Raw genomic sequence first — 19,768 nt, 5'->3', positions numbered from 1 at the left:
TTTTGTAACTGGACAAAGTGCCCCTGACCACAAGCCCAAAATCTTCAGTCTCCCAGCCACAGCAAAGGCTGTTTCTCTGCAAGCTGTGCTGTGCTAACGATCACTGATTTCTCCTCCAGCTTTTGCCAACATAAACTGAAATATATTTTATATAATTTTTAGTACTCTTAACAGTGAAAACTCTGCTTAGGGTGGTCTGTGCACAGCATCTCAGAATCCCAGACTGGTATGGGTTGGAAGGGAGCCTGAAGATCATCTGGTTCCACCTGCTGCCTTGGGCAGGGACTGGAATTGGAAGTGGCCTGCACACGCTGTGCTCAGTGCTGAGCCAGCTCCAAGCCCAGTTGTTCAGGCCCCAGCAGCACCCACTCCATCCCCAGCTCAGTTTTCCAGGGATTTGGGTGTTCACTCAGCTTAGTTCAGCTCTGCCCGTGGTTTCTGCTGTTCGCTCTGTGAGCTCAGTGGATCAGCTCCCTCACACTGTCTGCTCCTGCTGGCACACAGACATTGATGGGCAGGAGCAGTTCAGGCCTAGAACAGCCCAGAGCAGCTCAGCTCTGCATGCCCAGCACAGAACTCTGGATTTCTCCAGCTCTGTCTCTCTAATTGCTGTCTCTCCACGCTGAATTGTTGGTCTCCTGCAGTCCCCTCTAGGAGATTGTTAACCTTGTCCTCTCTCCTGCCTTCTGTCCGTCCCTGTGCCCCCTCCCTGATTATCAGATTTGGAGATGGATAGTGTAAAGCCAGGCTCTGCATTTGTTACCGAGGCTCTGAACCAGTCCCACCTGAGCTCAGGTAGAGCCTGTTCTGTGCCATCACTGTCTGTCCTAACCACCTCTAACCCTGTGTGTGGTAGCAATAACCACTCACTAACCCCTAGGCTTGCTGGCAGAACCTAGCTGTAGTGTAATAAGTAGTGAAATAGAGATTTATTCATTTCTTTTTATATTAAAAACTGTTGGGTAGAAAAGCCGGTGCCTGGTTCTGAGAGCAACCTTCTGAGGGGCAGATTGTCTGCATGTGATCTCCAGACCCAGTGAGTGAATCCAGATCTTAAGGTGCTGCTCAGCACACCTGGGCCTTGCCTTGTGCACACTCTGCAGTATCAGCAGCCGTGTGGGTGTTAATCTGTGTATCAGAAATCAGCTTCTCCTCTCCACCAGCTGCTGCATTTCTAAATATAAAGTGTTCTTCTTTTCCCAGGCTTTCAATTGTGCCTCACTATCCAAAGAGTCTGCCAAACCCTCTGTGACCATGGTCTGGAGGGAAGACCTTGCTTGAATAAGAGAGGGAAGAAATGTGGTTAAATATATGGTTTTATGGCAATGGAAACAACCCTCCTGTGTGCCCAGTGCACTGTGAGAGCAGAAAACAACTGTGTTGTGTTGGCATTGCCATGACAACATGGCTGTCTCTTGGCAGAACTGGCACTAGGTGAAATTAAAGTGTTCCAGTGGAACTGAGGAGCTGAGATGTGTCCCTGGTACATTTTATGTAATTAAACATTTGATCCTCGGTTATTGAAAGGTATTTGACAACAGACATTCCCATTTATTTGCTTGCTGTGTTAAATCATACCTGGACTTCTGTTTCCCTGGATCTCATAAGTGCTTGGAAACAGACTGCAGGTGGGATTGTAGGAGAGCAGAGCAGCAATGTGTGGGAGCTTCATTTCCAGGCAGGGCTTGGCACCAAGGCAAATGGCAGAGTTCTTGCCCAGGCTTCAGACAGCGTTGTCCCCTGTGTCCCTCTGATTCACCCAGTCCCTTGGGATTGGAGTTGAACTGTGCCTTCCTAGAGGTCATCCCAGGGTGAACAGCTTATTATTGGATAATTGATATCAAAGCAATGCTGATAAATACAGCCAGTCAAAGCTCATTTCAGTCCTGCTATCCACAAAACCATGGAATCACAGAATCCCCTGAGCTGGACTCACAAGGATCATCCAGTTCCACTCCTGGCCCTGCACAGACACCCCAGCAATCCCACCTTGTGCCTGACAGCATCCTGCAAACACTCCTGGAGCTCTGGCAGCCTCGGGGCTGTGACCATTCTGGGCAGAGGAGGAACCTTTCCTGATACCCAGCAGCACTGGCAGAACATTTCAGTTTATGAAGGAGCCACTGCTGGTGCAATTCAGTGACTGAAGTGCTTGGTAAGTGCCAGGCCTCTCTTTTAATTGTATTTGAACTGATTGCAATTCTTCTTGTGGTTTAGGTGTAAAGCTCTGCAATCCTTGTGTGGATGCCCATTGTTCCTTCTCCAGTCATCAGAGGAGGATTTATTTTTAAACTAGGATTTAGGGCTCACATCAGATGTGCTGAAAGCTTGCTTTAAAAAAAAATTATTTTGCTGGTAGTGTGGATCTTGGATACATTAGGAATGTCAACCTTCACCTTCAATAATTGTGTTGTTTTGCTGGATTTCAGTGCAGTGAGCTCTGGAAAGTGCTTATTTACCCTGAATTGCTCCAATAATTACCTGGTTTCAGGAGAAGGGGATTTATTGCAGGGTCTGCTCTGGACTAGAAGACTGTTTAGTCCTTTTAGGTCTTTAACTTTTAGGTCTGTACTGCAGATCAGAACTGCAGCAGCATTTTCCTGAGCTTTTAATTTCATTTCTCTTTCTCTTTGCCATCCTTCCCTTGTTTTAAGTGATTTGTCTTTTGTTGCTTCCCATTTTTTGGCAGAAAGGGATGAGAGCTGTGGGCTGATCTGTGGAAGTGCTGCTAAATACAGGATTCATCTGGTCCTCTATGAAATTTGCACCATAAAATCTGAGATCCTGCTGGAAAAGTAGGAGTTGGAGAGAACAGCTTCCTGAGCCTGTGTGCTGGGAACAGACATGGCAAAAATTCAGTGTTCCCTGGACAGGCAGGAATTGGATGGAGGAGAATCCCAAAAGCAGCAGCAGCAGCAGCAGCTCAGTCCTGCCTGGCATGAGGAGTTGCTCACAGCCCTCTCTGGGGGACTGGGTTTGGAGAAAGTCCAGCCAGGCAGCAGCCCTGTGTGGTTCTGCTGCTCCAGCAGCAGTTTGGGAGAAGGAACCAGCACGGCTCTGGATCTGGGGCTGCTGCTGCACTGTCCCTTTCCCCACAGGGCCCAGGATGCTCTTGGCATTCCCAGTTGTGGGCTGGAACTGTCCATGATCTTCTAACCGTCCCATTTCCCTTTTGCAAGAGGCCAGGGCTTGGGTGTTCCTCTAGACCTGCATGGAAATCCACCTGAGGGTTCTCCACAGTGTCCCATGGTGGGAGTTGCAGGCACTCAGGATGGCAGGGGGTTGCACTCTGGGGAGTGCTTCACCAAACTGGGACAGGTGGTAGATTTACAAGGAGCAGGTTTTAGAGTTAAAAAGTGTCAAATATTCTTTCTACACCCTCTTCCTATGGGGACTTGTTTTTATTTGTAACTTGCTTTTGTCTTTTGCCTTCAGTGGCAAATCTGAAACACTTTTCCTAAACAGAATCTCTACATCTTGGCTAACTCCTTAGTGAGAGATGAGCAGGAATTGTACTTCACAAAGTTCCTAAGGATGCAGAGCATTAGGGAGTTCATATATTTCTCCTTTCTCCATAATCCTTTAATCCTTCAACAGTGCAGATGTTTCTGACAATGGCAGTGAGAGCCAGGAGTGCACTTTGGCAGTGCTTCAGGAGCACCCCTGGCTGTTCCTTGCCCCCACATTGAGGAGTTTTAGGTGATGTTTATGCAGTATTTGCAGTGAGAACAAATCCATGTTTCTGTGACATTTCCTGGGTGCTATGGAAACTGTCTGGGTGGTTCTCAGCAAGTTCTGAGTGAGTTGGTTGACATTTTCTTCAAGAGGCTTGGATTTGAAAGGCTGGAGTAGAAGAGCAGGATTTGGAGATGAGTGTTCTGTCTGGAGGGCACAGGGGAAGCTGGGGCAAGGGGAGGAGATCCATCCTTTGGAGAGAAGCTGCACTGAAACACAAGGGACCCTCAGGCCCAGGGACCCAGGAGCAGGAGGAAGGTACCCTTTGGTCCTGCTGCTTCACTCATATCTTCTTTTCTTTTTTAGCTGAACTCAAAGAGAGTTTTCTAATCTATGAAAGCCTTTCTGCAGCCCTCCCAGCCCCGAGGGAGTGGATCCTGTGTCCCCTCAGAAAGTGCCATGAGTGCAAAGCCAGTGCTCCCAGGACAGCTGCGGACACCAGTGTTGTCCTGTGGGACCACAGGCTGAGCCTGGGGATGCTGCAGGGACCTTCTGCCTTCTCTGAACAATCCCACTGAGGCAAAGGTGGAGGTGTCAGTGAATGAGCCTCTGTGTCCAGCCCCCAAATTTGCATTCAGGTTTTTTCTCAGGCATAGCTGAGTCTCCTGGAAGTAGGGAAAATATCTCACACAGAGCTGGCACAAAAAACCCCATCCCTGCCCACCCCAACCCCCTGCCAGGGTCCAGGCTCCTGGCCTAGGAGCCCTTTAGCAGCTTGGAGAGGAGCAAGGGGAGCAGCAGAGCTCTGCCAATTGAGGAGCATCCTCTGCTCCGTGCCAGCATATCCTACGTCCCCACTGGGAGGCACTACTGGTGTAATTACAGTGCTGGAAATCAGCCTCCAGGCACAGGGAAATGCCTGGAACACAGGTAGAGGGAAGAACCAGATTCATTCCTGTGTTCCCTATCAGGCAGTTTGTCCTTGTGTGTGGTCACTGAGGCTTTGGAAAGAAGCTGAGCCCATAAACAGCAGCTTCAGGCATCTCACACTTTGACAGATAATTTTGTGGTGAGCCCTGACCATGTTTCCTGGGGAATTTTAATTGGAAAAGGAAAGGAACAAGCATGGTGTGTCAATCTGTGCACATCAGTTGATGAATAATGACATTCATCTGTGTTCTGTGCAGATAAGAAAGATCTGTGTGGATGTTTGTTATGAAAATATTCCTGGTGTTTGAGGGGCTGGATCCCCCAGAACAGGCTGAGTAGTGTGAAGCAGAGCAGTGAAGCTTGGCTGAGTGCAGGGTGTTGGAGGCACCAATGTGCTTTAATAAGGCCACTTCCCTTTTCACTTGTTCTGTGCTGCTTTCTCACTCTGCCTGCTCTCCACTTCCTCAGGTTGGGGGGGCTGTTATTTTTAAACAAGTTGGTTTTTTCCTTTCTCACAAGGTCTGTCAAAATGGGACTTAACTGTAGTCATAGTTGGCTTTGCAAAACTCTGCAGTTATGCTAAAAGCTCTGAAATAATGTCAAGAGGCAGTTTTTTCTGCTCTGCTTTTCCTCTTCTTTTCTCCTGAATAATTCTGTAAATTAGTGTGGGAGCCAGACTGTGGCTTGAAAATACTTCAGGCAGTTTTAACCATAAACAATGGCACAAAGCTCTGATCTCCTCCTGGCCCATGGGTCTATCAAGGGTCCTGCCAGTGCACAGCTCAACTCTGCCATTAAAACTGGCCCTGGGAAGGTCACAAAGGCTGAGCAGCTGCACCACCACCCCTCTGTGCACAAAGACTTCGTAAGTGGGGTAGTTGGAATGTTTTTGTTGCAAGGCATGGCAGACCATGTCCACCAAAGCCTCGCTCACCGCATGGTACCACTGTGCCCAGAGCAGCTGTGGCTCTCTGGAAGTGTCCCAGGCCAGGCTGGACAGGGCTTGGAGCACCCTGGGACAGTGGAAGGTGTCCCTGCCATGGCAGGGTGGGACTGAATGAGCTTTAGGGTCCCTTCCAACCCATTCTGGGATTTGATGATTCCATACTCTGTGACATGAGATGCCTGCATGTCAAACCTGCTTGCTGACAGCTCTGAATCAAATCTAATCATTTTAAGGCATTCCATGTCATGATGTGCTGTTCTGTTGTTTTATTTAACTCCCCACTGTGCTTTCATCTATAATTTCTCAGCAACACCCCTTATTTTTAAAGGGGCTTTTGTTTATTTATGGGGTGTGCGTGTGTGTGTGTGTGTGTGTGTGTGTGTGTGTTGGGAGCAGCTGACTGCAGGACAAATCCAGCTGAGCATGGAGCAGCATTGCAAAGCCCTGACTGTCTAACTCCTAATGATGGCTTGAACCTCCTTCAGTAGTTACATTTGCAAAAGCAGAAAGCAGAAGAAGCTACAAGCTGCACTAATAACATTCTCTGGGTTGCTTTGCCTTCCCAGTTCTTGTGTCTGAAATAACTTTTGGAGCATCGGGTGAATTTCAGGGTTCCGTTTGTGACAGGCACATGGATAGACCCTTTCTTCTGTGGTTTCAAGTGCTTGGGCTTCTTAGCTTTAAAAGATAGTCATTATCTGCTTCCTCTGCTCCATGGCAAGCAGACAAACTCCTCAGGAGTGGGGAATGCATCTCTTTCACTTGCTTAATTAAAAAAAAATGCTTAAAATTGTCTGGCAAAAAAATTAGAACAGAAAATGAGACTCATGTGATTACTTTATTATTTTCAATCAAGCATTCAGAAACAGCAAAAGACATTTCAGTGCTGTTCAGTGGATTGGAGAGCAGAGACCCCTGTGCAGGTGCAGAAGGTCCCAGGTGCAGACGAGTCACATCTTGGTCACTCAGGTTTCATTCCTAAAACAAAGGCAGTTCCTAAGAAGGATTAAAGATTTTCCTTTACAGGAAACAAAGTGCAGATGGGGGAAAGGTGTGTCATTATACTGCAGGTAGTAAAATACCTCCTCAGAGCAGTAATTTGAAAGGTAAAACCCAAGCCTGAAGCTGAGGCAGCTCTGTGTTATTGAGGATGCAGCTGTTACATTCCTGCTCTGATTAGCAAAAACAGGATTGGGCAACTCCTGGCCTGAGTTTGAAACTGGGCACCAGCAAAGTGTGTGAATGGGGGGTCACCAGCCTTGAAGGAGCCTTCCTAGCCAAGCCTGGCCTACAGTAAAAAGGAAAAAAATTACATGGGGAGCATGCAACACATCCTGGCAGCTTTGGGCAGCTCAGCATTACTGCTCTGAAGTCTTAGATGCTGCTTGGAATTGTATGTGCATTTTGCATGTTAATTTGGAATACTGCTTCTGCTGTATTCATCTGTGTTGGGATTTTCAGCTTTAATCAGGGGGTTTGGTAGGAGGAATGTTCTCAAAATGGTGAGTTGGTACCAGGGAAAAGGGTTTGCACTTGGAATTTTTCAGAGAGAAGTGGATTTAGGAGTCGTGCTTGGCTGCTGAGGTAAACCTGGTGTGATAGTGTGCTCATTGCCCAGGCCAAACAAGTCCAGCAGTGAATACCAAGTGTACAGAGAAGCTGGAGAACAGGGTCACTGGGAGATGTGAGTCAGCAAACGATTTTGAAAATAGCACAGAGGAGAAAGCGTGAGCACCTAAAGAAAGGAGTTTTCCCCTCCTGCTCATCAAGATATCTGCAGATAGAGAGGCAAATTCCTCCCTAATCCTTCTGACCCTGAGGTTGCTCACCTTTAGCTGGCAAGCCCACATTTTAAAGTGGGTGACAGCAATTACTGGGATTGATGAACTGGTGTTAATGGGGCTCAAGGTCAAACAGCACAATGGCAGAACTAATCCCACAAACCACACTGGCACTAGGAGAAAGCTTGGCTGAGGCTTGCTGCCCTCCTGGCTCTTGTTCCTGCTCCAGTGCTGGCTGAAGCTGGGCAGGGAAGGCAGTGCTGGAGTCAGGCAAAGTCCCAGGGTCTCTGTGCTGTGCCCTGGGCTGCAGCCTGGCTGCAACTGGGTCACTGGGAAATGATCCCATCATTTGGCTTTGCTTTCAAACAGCAGAACTCCCGGAGAGTTTTTAATTGGGTTTGTTTTCAGTGATCTGATCATTGATTCAGCTCAATGCCAGCTAGCCCCTCGGACTGGGAGGGGACAGTGCTCCTGTGATGACATTATCAGGGACACTGGTGTGAGGTGCGGTCCCTGGGCGGCAGGGCCCAGCCTGTGTCACATCTGCAAGCTGGGACGTGCTTCCCCCAGAGCATTCGGGCCTGCCCGGTGTGTCTCCCTTCCTCCTGCACATGCTGAGACACATCTTCAGGGTGGCCTCGGGGATTTGCAGCAGGAGCAGGGACTGAGGGACAGTATGGTGGCACCAATGTGCCCCTGAGCTCTGCAGTCCTGGTGGGACTGGGCTATGGCCCTCACCACAGTGTCCTCTGTAGTTTTTGTAACATGAAGGAGCAAGGAAGGAGAAAGTGGATGAAGGTGAGTGCAGCTTTCCTGGCCCGTGTGTTTTCCTGGAGGTGCTCCCAGGCTGAGGGGATGGCACCGGGCCCATCCCCATGGTGGAGGCTCTGGAGCAGCCGTTGGTTACGTGGGGCAAAGGCAGCGCTCAGACCTTCGCAGAGCCCCAGGATGGGTCACGCTGGAAGGGCCCTCAGCAGCACCATCCCAGAGTACAGAGCACAGCATTGTGTCCATGGTTCTGGATTAACTCCAGTGAGGGACACTCCACACCCTCTCTGGACAATCTGCTCAGTGCTTGATGACTGCACAGGGAAATTTCCCCTCACGTTCAGCTGGAACTGCCCGTTCCTCTTGTCCTGTTGCTGGGCACCAACGAGCACAGCCTGATTCATCTTCTCAGCCACCCCCCTTCTAGATTTTTATACCTGGTGTTGTTTTACATGTATATTTTAGACCTTCCACAGACGAGCAGCTGTGTGCTGCTCCCCATCCCTCCCGGCCCACCCAGCGCCCTTTGCCCGGCCCCGGGAGGGGCGGCGGGAGGGACACGAGGGTCCCGCGGCGGTGCCAGCCCGGGGGCAGCGCCGGGGCGGCTGCGAGAGCCGGAGAGGGAGGGAGGGAGGAGGGAAGGAAGGAAGGAGGCACCTGCGGAGGAGGAGCCGGGGAGGGGCTTGGCAGAGCCGCAGAGGCTGCGAGCGGCCGGCGCATCCCGCGGATCCCGGCGGAGCCGAGCCAGCCCGGCGCGGAGCGGGCGCGGGGACCCGGCCGGGAGCAGGGCCAGGTGAGGCAGCGATAGCCCGGGTCACCCGGCGGGGCTCGGAGAGGGGGCCGAGGTGTCTGCGCCACTTGTTGCTTAGTAACTTGCTAGATACTTAATGTTTGTGTGGGGAATGAGTGGCTTTGGATGAGGATTCTTCTTTGCCGGTGGTGATGGTGCCTCGGGAAAGAGGCTCTTGGTACATACTTTTCATTGGATATTGGGAAGAAATTCCTCTCTGTGAGGGTGGGCAGGCCTTGGCACGGGGTGCCCAGAGCAGCTGTGGCTGCCCCATGATCCCTGGCAGTGTCTAAGTCCAGGGGTTGGACGGGCCTTGGAGCAGACTGGGACAGTGGAAGGTGTCCCTGCCATGGCAGGGGTGGCACTGGATGGGCTTTAAAGTCCTTTCAAAGCCAAACCATTCGATGATTTGATGGTACTGAACACCCCCTGGTTGGGCGCAGGGGTGCTGGGCTGTGCTGGGGTGTCCTGCCCAGGACACTGCCTGGAGCAGAGCTGGTCCTGCAGGGGTGTGATGCCGTCGGGGTGCTCAGATGCCTCCCTGCCTGGGATCATGTTTTCAGCCAGGTGAAAACATACCTGGTGTCAGTAATTTCTCTCTCATCCCCGGCTGCTGGTTACAGACCTGTGCTTCTGCAGTGGGGAAGGATCCTGGGGATCTATGCCCTTGGGCAGCTTCCCTGGCTTGGTGACCAAATACCGATTACATTTACATACTTACCCCTCTCCCCCTCCTTGTTAATTGTTTTACTTTTGTTTCCCTCTTACTAATCTCTGCCTTGAGGTTTCTGTTCCACTTTGCTCCACGCTGGGTCCGTAGTTGTAAATTGTTTTATTGGATTTGTTCTCGGGTCATGGGTGTGTAGCAAACCGGAGCTGTTAAAGGGAGCCTCCTTCATGTCCGGGATGATTTGTGTGAGGATTCCCACCCAGATCCCAGCAGAGAAGGAATTCCAGCGTGCAAACCCCCTCCACCCCAGCCCTGATCCTGGGGCTGCAGGGCTGGAGTTCAGTGCCTCCCTCTCAGATTTATACCTCCCTCCCAAAGAGGCAGCTGACAGAGGGGAATGCCTACAGTTTAAATTTCAATAGATTTTTGCATATCACTTTATCCTTTTGTCTTCCCTCCCTTCCCAGACTGGCACATCCCTAAGCATTACTATTATTGATGCTGTTGGTCAGGAGAAAGGGGCTTCCTATTAGAACTGCCAGCCCATTGTTTGCTGGAGCCCTGCGGCAGGGAATGCACACTCTGGAAAATAAAATTCCCAGGGAGAGACGTTACTGTGATCACAGGAGACACTTTGCAAGTAGCCATGGCTCATCTGTTCATATTTGTTCAGAAAATCTCCTAAAAGCCAGAGCCCATTTTAAGGACTAAATGCCCTGCAGGATCTGATTATTTGTGACAGAGAAGACAGGAGGCCTTCCCTTTCCACTCTTCCCCGGCCTCCTTTCTTCTGGGTACCACACAGGCATGATAAAAGAGGCTCATTTGAAATCAAAGCCCTGCACTGGGAAGTGAAAGGAAAAGAATATAAAGCAGGCAAAACAATACATTGTCTGCATTCCTAAGTCTTGAAAAGCAGATTTAATTCACCTCAAATCCCCAGACTTTTAGGTCCAGTTTTAGCTTTCAGTGAAGTTTTTTACACTTCTTTAGCTGTGTAAGGAGGATGTATGTGAAAATGTAATTTTTATCCCCTTTTAGCTATTGTATCCTTCTTGTGCTGTATAAGGTGACTGTAATATGAATGAAAATTGTGGTCATGGTCTTCAGGATTCTTTTTGTTTCCACTCCAGGTGAGTGGAAACTTAACTTCCAAAGGCAGAATCATCTCAGGGGTTAACAGAGAAAGAATGAACAGTTTAGGAAGTCAGGGCAGTATGGATCTGGGGGGGGTAGGTCACTGCAGCTTGGAACTGGTCTGGGCTGCAAACACTTGCCCTCAGGCCAGTGAAATGAGAGAGGCAGCCTTTGGGAAGGCGCTGGGAGAGCAGCGGGGATGTTGCTGCCACACTGGGACAGTCTGTACCCAAGGCAAAGGCTGTGCCATGGGCACCAGGAGCAGCGAGGCCGTGTGCCCTGACCCGGGCCTCCTCCTGTTCCCAGAGGGATCGCTCATGCCCCTTCCCCATGAATCTAAACGGTTTGTTCCTCCCCAAGGCCGTGCATAAGAGCAAACACCCTCTCGCTGTGGGATCGGGCTCCATCTGCCATCTCCTCATTGCTGCACTTGTGTTGTTGTTGGTTCCTGGCAGATCCTTTCCCACCGGCGCGGGCTGGGCGACGCGGTGCCGCCGTCACTGCCGCGATCCCGGCCCGGCCGTGCCACACTCGGGGTGGGGTGGCCCGGGAAGGCTCCAGGCTGCCTGCCTGTGCCAGAGTGCTTGCTGTGATGCAGGGTCAGCCTGGCTTTCTGGCAGGTGTTTGGGAGATGTCCTGCAGTGCTGCTGCCAGTTGCAGGGATTGCGTGGGCGAGGCTCAGCCGAGCTGCAGTTCCACGGGGCTGTTGGGAAGCGTTTAATCAGGGAAGGAGCTGCATGGAGCACAGCTGGGCTCTGAACCAGGCACAGCAAAGGCACTTTGCCTTCAAGGAGTGCGAGTTTGGAACAGTCAGCTCTCGTCTTCTCTCAGGCTGTGGCTGCTGAAGCCAGGAGAAAAAATGTTTGGTTTAGATTGTCCTAACGGGAGGTTGAGGTTGTCCATTAGGCAGTTGCAGCTGTATGGATAGCCAGCAGCTGCAGTCAGCTCCAGCAGGAAGTGTGTGGCATTGCCATCACTGTCTCTCTGTGGATCACATTCCTGTTGGTGATGACTGGTGAGTTGGAGAAGCTTCTGGCAGACGTGGCCCTGTTCTGGTGTCACCTAATGCCAAAGTGACATCTTGCTTCTTCAATGTTTTTCCATTTCTCCCTGAGCTGCAAGTGTCTGCAGAGTTACCCAGCACAGGTTGCTGGTTGTTGGTGTTCATGACCTCGCCCTTAATGCTGCTGCCCCAGCTGAGGTTCCAGAAATTCCTTTAACTGAAACCACCTTTCATGGGCCACACAGCACAACCTTTGGGGTCATTCTGAAATTGGGTTTCTTTTCAAACCATGCAAATTGTGTATCAGAGATACCCTCAGGTAACAGTGGCACATCCTCTTCAGTGGGAATATAGGGTTGCACATTTTGGTGTCAGATCTCAAACCTTTGGGTGTGGTGTGAGCTTGGGCATGTGAAGTCAAACAATCCTGACATGCCAAAGTGGATGTGGGTAGGAGGCTGACACCATCTCCCTGATGGGCAGATCTGGTATTCAGTTCTGCCTGTGATGGTTACCTGAGTCAGAGCAGCCTTTCTAAAGGATCCTCAGGCTCCAGGGTAGGCGAGATAAGCAAAAGGGCTGCATTAAGCTCTGCTAGAGCAGAGATTTAGCTAGAATGAAAGAGAAAAAAGGTATTTCAAGTGTCTCTCTGGATATTTTTTCCCTAGCTCCATGTTTCCCAATTTGCCCCCTTGTCTCCCAGTTTTGCTGCTGGCCCTGTGACCTCTCAGTGTCACCTGAGCTGCTGACCCTTCTGCCACGTGTGCTTAATCTCTATCAGTTTGTTTTCAGCTCCCACTCCTTTTCCAGACTGAGCCTCTAATAACTGGTTTCCTTTGCACTACAGCCCCATCCATCATTATTTCCTCCCCCAGTCACCTGTCCTAGCCTGTCCCTGCTGCATCATCACTGGGACTCTGTTAGTCAGCACTGTTGGTTTTTTCCAAAATACTATTTAAACTTGTTGATAGAATTAATAGATTGACCTTTCCAGCCCTTGCACCTTTGAAGCTCATGTCTCCATTAGCCTTCAGCTGCATAAATAACTGATTTATATCTCCTGGCCATGTCCCACTGCCCCGGGGCAGGTGTGCTGTCCTTCAGGGATTCATTTGAAGATGTCCTGGGTCTGTTTGTTCAGGAGGTCAGGTATCATCTTAGTGCTCCCTTATGGTCTTAGATTCTGTGCAAAGATCAGTCGTGTCTTAAGGCTGGAAATCAGCACAGACTTCTTGGTATCAGACATATGTGATAGACTTTTGCATCAGACTAACCTCGTGGTTATCATTCCTAAGCCATTACAAAATTTGGCAGAAGAGCAGGGAAGGAGGTTTTGCTGTTGTACATTAGCTCCTGTTCATGTCTGTGATTTCTCATGGCCATAAAGAAACTTCTCCAGGCAGTTCACACTGTGGATGATCCTCGTGCATGTCACCACAGCCATGTGATTCCAGTTCAATGCCAGCAGCCACCATGCTGGTACCTTCTGGATTTGCAGTGTGGAGCGGCCAGAGCCAGATGCAGCAGAAGCTGACGGAATTGTGGAATTGTGAGTTGCCAGGCTGGTGGATCTCTGCTGCCAGATGTTCCTGTGCTGACCAGGAGGAGCCAGCCTGAGCTGAGGGCTGCTGTGGGCACGAATGGGGAGCAGCTGGGGTTGAGCTGAGGTCATTGCACAGACACTGCCCAAAGGATGGCTGCAGGAGCCTGGGCAGATGCAAGAGATGCAGCTTCCTTATTACCAGGCTTTCTAAATAAACAGCACCAGCTCTTATCAATGACCTACTTTACTCTCCATATGTGAGGGGCTCTCGTGGTAGTTGGAAATTTGTCCTTATCCTTGGCTGGTTCTTGTCTTAGCTAATTTCAGTGGTTCTTATCAACTTACACTGAAATTAATCACCTTTAACATATTGCTTCCCTTCAGAGCCCAGCCTTAACTGATGGCAGCCTAGCACAAGAGAAATGCTGCAGCATCAGAAAACACAATTTATTTTGCTCTTGTTTATGGCAAACCAGTCAGTACATATTTATGAAAGTTATTGGAGAGAGATATTTTTAGACTCTCATATCTATGGAATTTTAAATTATCTCTTGAAAATCTTTATGCCTGCTGAGGGAGCCCAGTATAGAGATTGGTGAGGTTATTGCTGTGTTGGTTGGTCCTTCTTCAAAGCCAGCATCCTGTTCAAGGACTTAGGGATGGTGCTTGGTGCTGCGTGGTTCCACATTCTGCTTGGGGGTTTTAGGGCTGTGTAAATGAGCTTCCAAAATAGAATGTGCTGTGGCAGGAGGGAAGGAGGAAAATGTCTTGTTGCTAAGGAACATGACAGAGAACTGGGAGATGTGACTCAGTTCTTGGCTTGGCATCACTTCTCAGTGAGATGTGGGTCTGCAGAGTGGGTTTTTCTGAGTGCAAGGGATGGATTTTGAGTATATTGGCTGATGTTTTCAGGAGGGGTCGGGGTGATTGCTGCTGTGTGGGGACCCAGCTGGCCTCGCTCTGCTCCCACCCTTCAGTGTGATCCCAAGTGTGCAGAATCAGGAGCACAGGAAATGTGTGGCAAAAACAACCCCAGCTTCTCATCTCCTGATTCCTGGTGCTGCTCTTTTTTCAGAAGAGTCTGTTGCTTCTCCTTCTCTCCCTGCAGCAGTTTAATTTTAGAATAGAATGGCTCTGGAGGGACTAATAGCCTAGAAAAATTTTTGCCTGGTTTGCTGTAAATCTCCTTTAAGAGGGGATGGATTTCACTTTTGTTTTGTAATGCTTTTCTTTATGACATTCCCACACCTTTGTCCATCTTTGATTTTGTGCCTGCCAGTGCAGTTTGGGGATTGCTGTGGAGCTCTGCAGCCACGTGTTGTTGTTGCTCTGGTCTGAGCACCAGGCTCTCCTCTCAGCAGGGGCCAGCTGGGTGCTGTGACCTGTAAAATCCCTGGCAATAACAGAAACAAACAGGCTGCCCATGTGCTGGGAATGTGGGTCAGCAAACACCCTCCAAGATTATTCTCTTGGAGTCCAAGTTTGCTAACCCTGCATCAGAAAACGTGGTGCTGTTACCCTGGGAAGGGGCTTTTGTCAAACCCCAAATGTTAGTGCTACCAGCAGGGAATGGGACAGGGGCTCTTTGTGCAACAGGGGCTTGTTCTCTCTTGGCAGAGGCTCATGAGGCTGCAGGGAACAGGCAGGGATTTTGGGAGGGTGTCCTGGAGGAAGTTGCTGTTGCCCTGGATGGGGCCTGGAGCCACCTGGTCTAGTGGGAGGTGTCCCTGCCCATGGCAGGAGCTTGGGACAAGATGAGCTTTTCCACCCCAAACCAGTCTGGGATTCTGTGTTTAGCATCTGTTGCCAGGTATCCTTTGCCTGGATGTCCCCTGGCCTTAGGGAAGGGGCAAGATGAGGCAGCTGAGAGATGCTGTCCTGCTGTAGGCTTGGCTGGGCTGTGTTTTCTTCTCAAGCCTTTGTCCCACAGGGCTTTTCTTGCTGACCAGAACAAATCTGGGGACACAGTAAGGCTGCATTTATTTGTTTGTTAAAGGGGTTTTTCCTGTTGGGTCTCTGATCCAAAGCCAAGGAATCAGAAGGAGACAGTGCTCTTTGCCATCCTATCTTTCCTTCTGTTGGCAGCACTTTGGGCAATTCTGATTAAATATTGCAGTGGTCCTGGGAAGGATTGTGTGGCCAGACATCACTTGTGGTGTTGTTGGCCTGTGCTGTGAATCCCAAATAACTGCACCCTAATGAATGCATGGGGCACAGGAGGGATCAGGGCCAGGGAGAGCAGGTTGGTTCTGGGCTGTCTCACCTGGGCTGGCCCGGCTCTGCCCCTAAGAGCATCAGGGGCAGCAGATTATTCTTAATCCAGGTCACAGCAGTGCCTCAGCTCAGCCTCAGGGAAAGGTGTGGGGACACCCAGCAATGCCACCGTGAATGGGGACACCCAGCAGTGCCACCATGGGCTGAGCCTGTGATGGGGGGACACCCAGCAGTGCCACCATGGGCTGAGCTCATGGTGTGGGGACCCCCAGCAATGCCACCATGGGCTGAGCCTGTGGTGTGGGGACCCCCAGCAATGCCACCATGGGCTGAGCTCTTGGTGTGGGGACACCCAGCAGTGCCACCATGGGCTGAGCCTGTGGTGTGGGGACACCCAGCAGTGCCACCATGGGCTGAGCTCTTGGTGTGGGGACACCCAGCAGTGCCACCGTGGGCTGAGCTCAGAGGAAGGCTCAGGAGTCCTCAGCAGATGCCAAGGGATGGATCCCTGTGGGCTTCCAGGGGGGTGAGTTGTCCTGACCAAGAGCGTGAAGCTGATGAGGGGCTGGTGGCTGGCACAGCTCTTCAGGAAAGCTGCAGAAAGCATGTCCTGAGGGTGAAGGAGCCCTGGTTTTAATGAAGAGGTTGTTATTTCATAGCTTTTACCAGTGTCAGGGGGATTTGGGGCCTCACTTGCACCACAAATGCTGGTGGTGAAACAACAACAGCGCTGCCTGATCCGTAAATGTTCCTGGGGGAGGTACTGGGCAGCTTCCCAAAGCCACAGTGAACTACCTGGCACAAGGAATCCTTTTCCTTCCCCTCCTCCCCGCCATGTAAAGGCTTTGGCCAGCAAAGGGGAGGGAGATTTTTGTATGCTCCTAATTGATGTATTTGTGCCAGCAAAACTTCAGAAGTGGTCCAGACTCAGGTGGGGTTTTTCAGTTGGGTTTCATTTGAGGGTTTTTTGCAGTCAGGCACTCTCCACTGGTTGGAGAATTTATCTTTGCTTCTTCAGGCCAGGGTATTAAGCCAAATCTGCCTTTCTGAGGAAAGCAGCCCTTGCTCCTTCTAGGAAAGTCTCCATTTCTTGGTAAACATTGTGTTTTGTAGTGGTTAAGTCTGAGGTGGAAAGTAATATGGATAAATGTTGGAATTTTTGTTTAGTTGGGTTTGGCTTTCAGTTGGTAACTTAAAGCACAGCAACCATTTGAAATTTTCTGTTACTAATGCTGGTTCCCAAATTTATTTCTATGAACACCTTGTGTGGAGACTCAAGCTGTGGCTGGATCAGCTCTATCATGTCCCTGCTTTATTGGAGGGACAGTAATGGTAGGAAAGGGTTAATTGTTTTATCCACATCTGCTTGGTTTGTAACACTTGAAGATTTATTTCAGGTCTAAACCCTGTGCTTTGATTCCCTGGTTCTCCTGCAGTCACCAGTTCTGGGTGCAGAGCAGGTATTGCTGCTGCAGCAGGAGAGCGAGCACTGCTGCCTGCTGCTGTCCCTGTCACCTGTGGGGCTGTGAGGCCCTGGATCTGGTGAAAACACAGATCCTGCAGCATTCCTGGCAGCTTTTGGCACTGGTGCTTGTGCAGAGCCTGGTGTGCTGTGCTGTGCTCACCCAAAGCAGGATGCAGCAGGAGCGAATCCCTCGGGATGCTCTGGCGCTTCAGGGTCGGCAATGCCTGAGGGTGGGGGACCCCACCTTTGCTGCTGCTGCAGGGGGAGCAGAGCTCATCCCTCTCACACACCTACCTGCTTTCCTTCTCCTTAATAACCTGTCAGCAGGGAGATGACTGCTTGGATTTTCTTGCCATTCTCTTGTTCTCCCCCACCCTGCAGAAGCCTGAGTGAATCATTCCTGCGTGGGTACAGCCCTGGGAGCTGGGCTCAGCCTCAGAGGCTTGCAGAGCAGGCAGTGATGCAGAGCAGCCTTGTTACAGACCAAGGAGCCGTGCTAATGCTTCCACAGGCTGGGGACAAGGGAATTTCTGGTGGCTGAAGCTGCCCTCGCTGAGTCCTGGGCTGCTGCAGCACTTCTGTGTGGCAGGGAGTTTGTGGGAGTCTGCTTAATGGTGCAGAAAGCAGGACAATTATTTTAACCTGCACTGAGTGCCTTAAAGGCAGAACAGATTTACTATGTTTTAAAAACTCTGCTCACTTTTCTGGTCCATGATGCCAATACCAAGCCAAGTACATCTCTGGACCATGGAAGTGCACCCACTGCAGTTTTTGTTCTGGTTTTAGTGCTGAGGTGACACCCAAAAGTCGCTTGTTGATCTGCATTAGTAGTAGAATTTCTTCAGGACTAGAATTGGATGCATTTTTCTCCACTTAAAATCCATTCTCTGATGGGCTCGTTTTTCAGTAAGTCAAGCAAGGTGCATAGTATTCAGAGTGTGAAATGATTCAAGTGAATAAACACATATTAATGATTGCTTTATTTGGATTAGTAGGTGCTCTGTTTGCCTGCTGTAAAAGCATCTGTCTCAGGTCTCTCACCTCCAGTGGTGTTACCACAGCAGCCCGACGGTGCTAACCTTGGAAATTCCACACTAATCAGGATGAGCCTGGCTCCCTTTATCCTTGAGCTGGGCCCATAGGAGGTGATAAATGAGCCCTTATTTTCCTGTGATGATGGATGCAACCAAACCCCATCCTAACTTTGTTTGGCATGTCAGCACAATCTGTTCCTTTATTGTGGGCAATTAAAAAGCCCCATCAAACTGCAAACACTCCTTTAATTAAAGCCCCCACAGCCACAGTTTGTCATGCTCAAGGCTCCTGTGGTTGTTAAATAAATTTGGTTTGGTTGCTGAGCATGCAGATCAGGGGTTTGGTGGGGATTTTGGGATTTCAGGTGTTCAGGTGGTGCTGAGGATCAGTTTAGTGTTATACTGCTGCAGGGGACTTTGTGCAGAAGGATACATTTGCTTTCCTCACATCAGTACAAATTTGTTAAGGTCAGTGGAATCGGGTTTATTATATAGATATACATATATCAGGTTTATTACAGATCTCAACAGAGGAACTGTGTCTATGTCTGGTAAAATGGAAGGAGAAATATTCCTCTGTGTGAAGGGCTTAAAGCATCCTGGAGCATTGTGTGGTATAACCAGGATCCTGGGACAAGGTTTTCATGTTCCCTGCTTGAAGAACCCCTGAGGGAAGCAGTGCCTATCCATCTCTGCTTTGCTGAGTCCCGGTTTCAGAGCTGCTCTCTGTAGTTCACATTTCATTAGGCAGCAGAGGTGACACTGAAGGGATGAACCTTTGTCCCCAGGGATCTTGGCTGCTGTGGAAGGTGTTACTCTGCTGATCCTTGATTGCAGTATTTGTGCAGTGTTCATGCAGGTGGAATACAGGGTTCTTGTCTTTCCTGCCTGGGATGAGAGGGAGGAGCAGGGGAGGGTGATAGCTGCTGCTGCAGGAGCCTTTACAACTTCCCGAGCTGCAGAGGCTGCCACAATGCACGGCCCTTTGTACCCAGCAGTTTGTTCCCTTCAGTGGAGCTCTTCTGTTGAATTAAACTGCTTTTGAATCGTGTACACAATGGCACCTTTGTTGGGGAGGCTCCGAGGGCCTCTGGAGGAGCATTGACATTCCAGGGCATTGTTCTGCTCCCATTCAACCTGAGGCCGGCCTCTCCTGCCAGGGCCAGGTCCTTGTGTCACCCCCTGCTCTGCTTTGCCTTGCACTGGGTTCAGCTCCTGAGCTGGTGGTTTTAGCAGAGGGAGCAGAGTTTCCCCAGCACAGCCCAGAGAGACACAGCAGGAGGTTGGAGGGCAGCTCCTGCCCGAGCCAGATCCCCCTCTCTTTGGACCCTGCTTGTGTTCATTCTGGACAGGATAAACTCCATCTCTTCAATTGCCTTTGTGACCTGTTCAGTGGGCTGGGTGCTGGAGTCCCCATCCCTGGAGGTGTCCAAGGGACACCTGGATGTGGTGCTCAGTGCTCTGGGCAGGGTGACAGGGTGGGGATTTGGCACAGGTTGGATTTGATAGCCGTGGAGGGTTTTTCCAACCTCAGTGATGTGAGTCTGTTTTTATTTTGTGATGGCTTGAGAAGGGAGCTGCTGAGGCTCTGGGTGGTCCCTGTGCAGGGGCAGTGAGGCCCTGGTGTGCTGGGAAGGCAGGTTGGGCTCTCAGGGAGTTCTGCCTGCTCAGCCTCAGAGGTTATAGCCAGCCCTTTGTTCTGCAGGGGCCTCAGACAGAGCAAGGGCCAGTCACAAACTTGATTTCTGTGTGTAGGTTACACACTGGTTTGCACAGGAGATTACCAAGTTTCTCAGCTGAGCCTCATTCCCT

General features: G+C 50.3%; 1 protein-coding gene across 4 annotated transcripts in view; it reads left to right on the top strand.

Moving 5' to 3' along the window:
- The window catches only part of ARHGAP32 (Rho GTPase activating protein 32), a 247,179-nt gene that overhangs the window by 187,248 nt on the left and 40,163 nt on the right, over window positions 1-19,768 (top strand). Inside the window, exon 1 of one of the 4 annotated variants that reach the window (XM_054292847.1) lies at window positions 8,809-8,893. The exons of the other annotated variants lie outside the window; for them this stretch is intronic. The gene's annotated coding sequence lies outside the window, so the exon portion shown is untranslated. Of the gene's footprint in view, window positions 1-8,808; window positions 8,894-19,768 lie in introns of those variants that run through there. 4 annotated transcript variants of the gene reach the window in all.

This window comes from Melozone crissalis, unplaced genomic scaffold (genome assembly GCF_028551555.1).
Source record: "Melozone crissalis strain CALT ecotype California unplaced genomic scaffold, PUWL_Pcris_2 ptg000120l_1, whole genome shotgun sequence".
Classification (NCBI taxonomy): Eukaryota; Metazoa; Chordata; class Aves; order Passeriformes; family Passerellidae; genus Melozone; species Melozone crissalis.
Note: the sequence above shows the minus strand (reverse complement) of the source record. Positions and strands in the feature narration are given on the sequence as shown.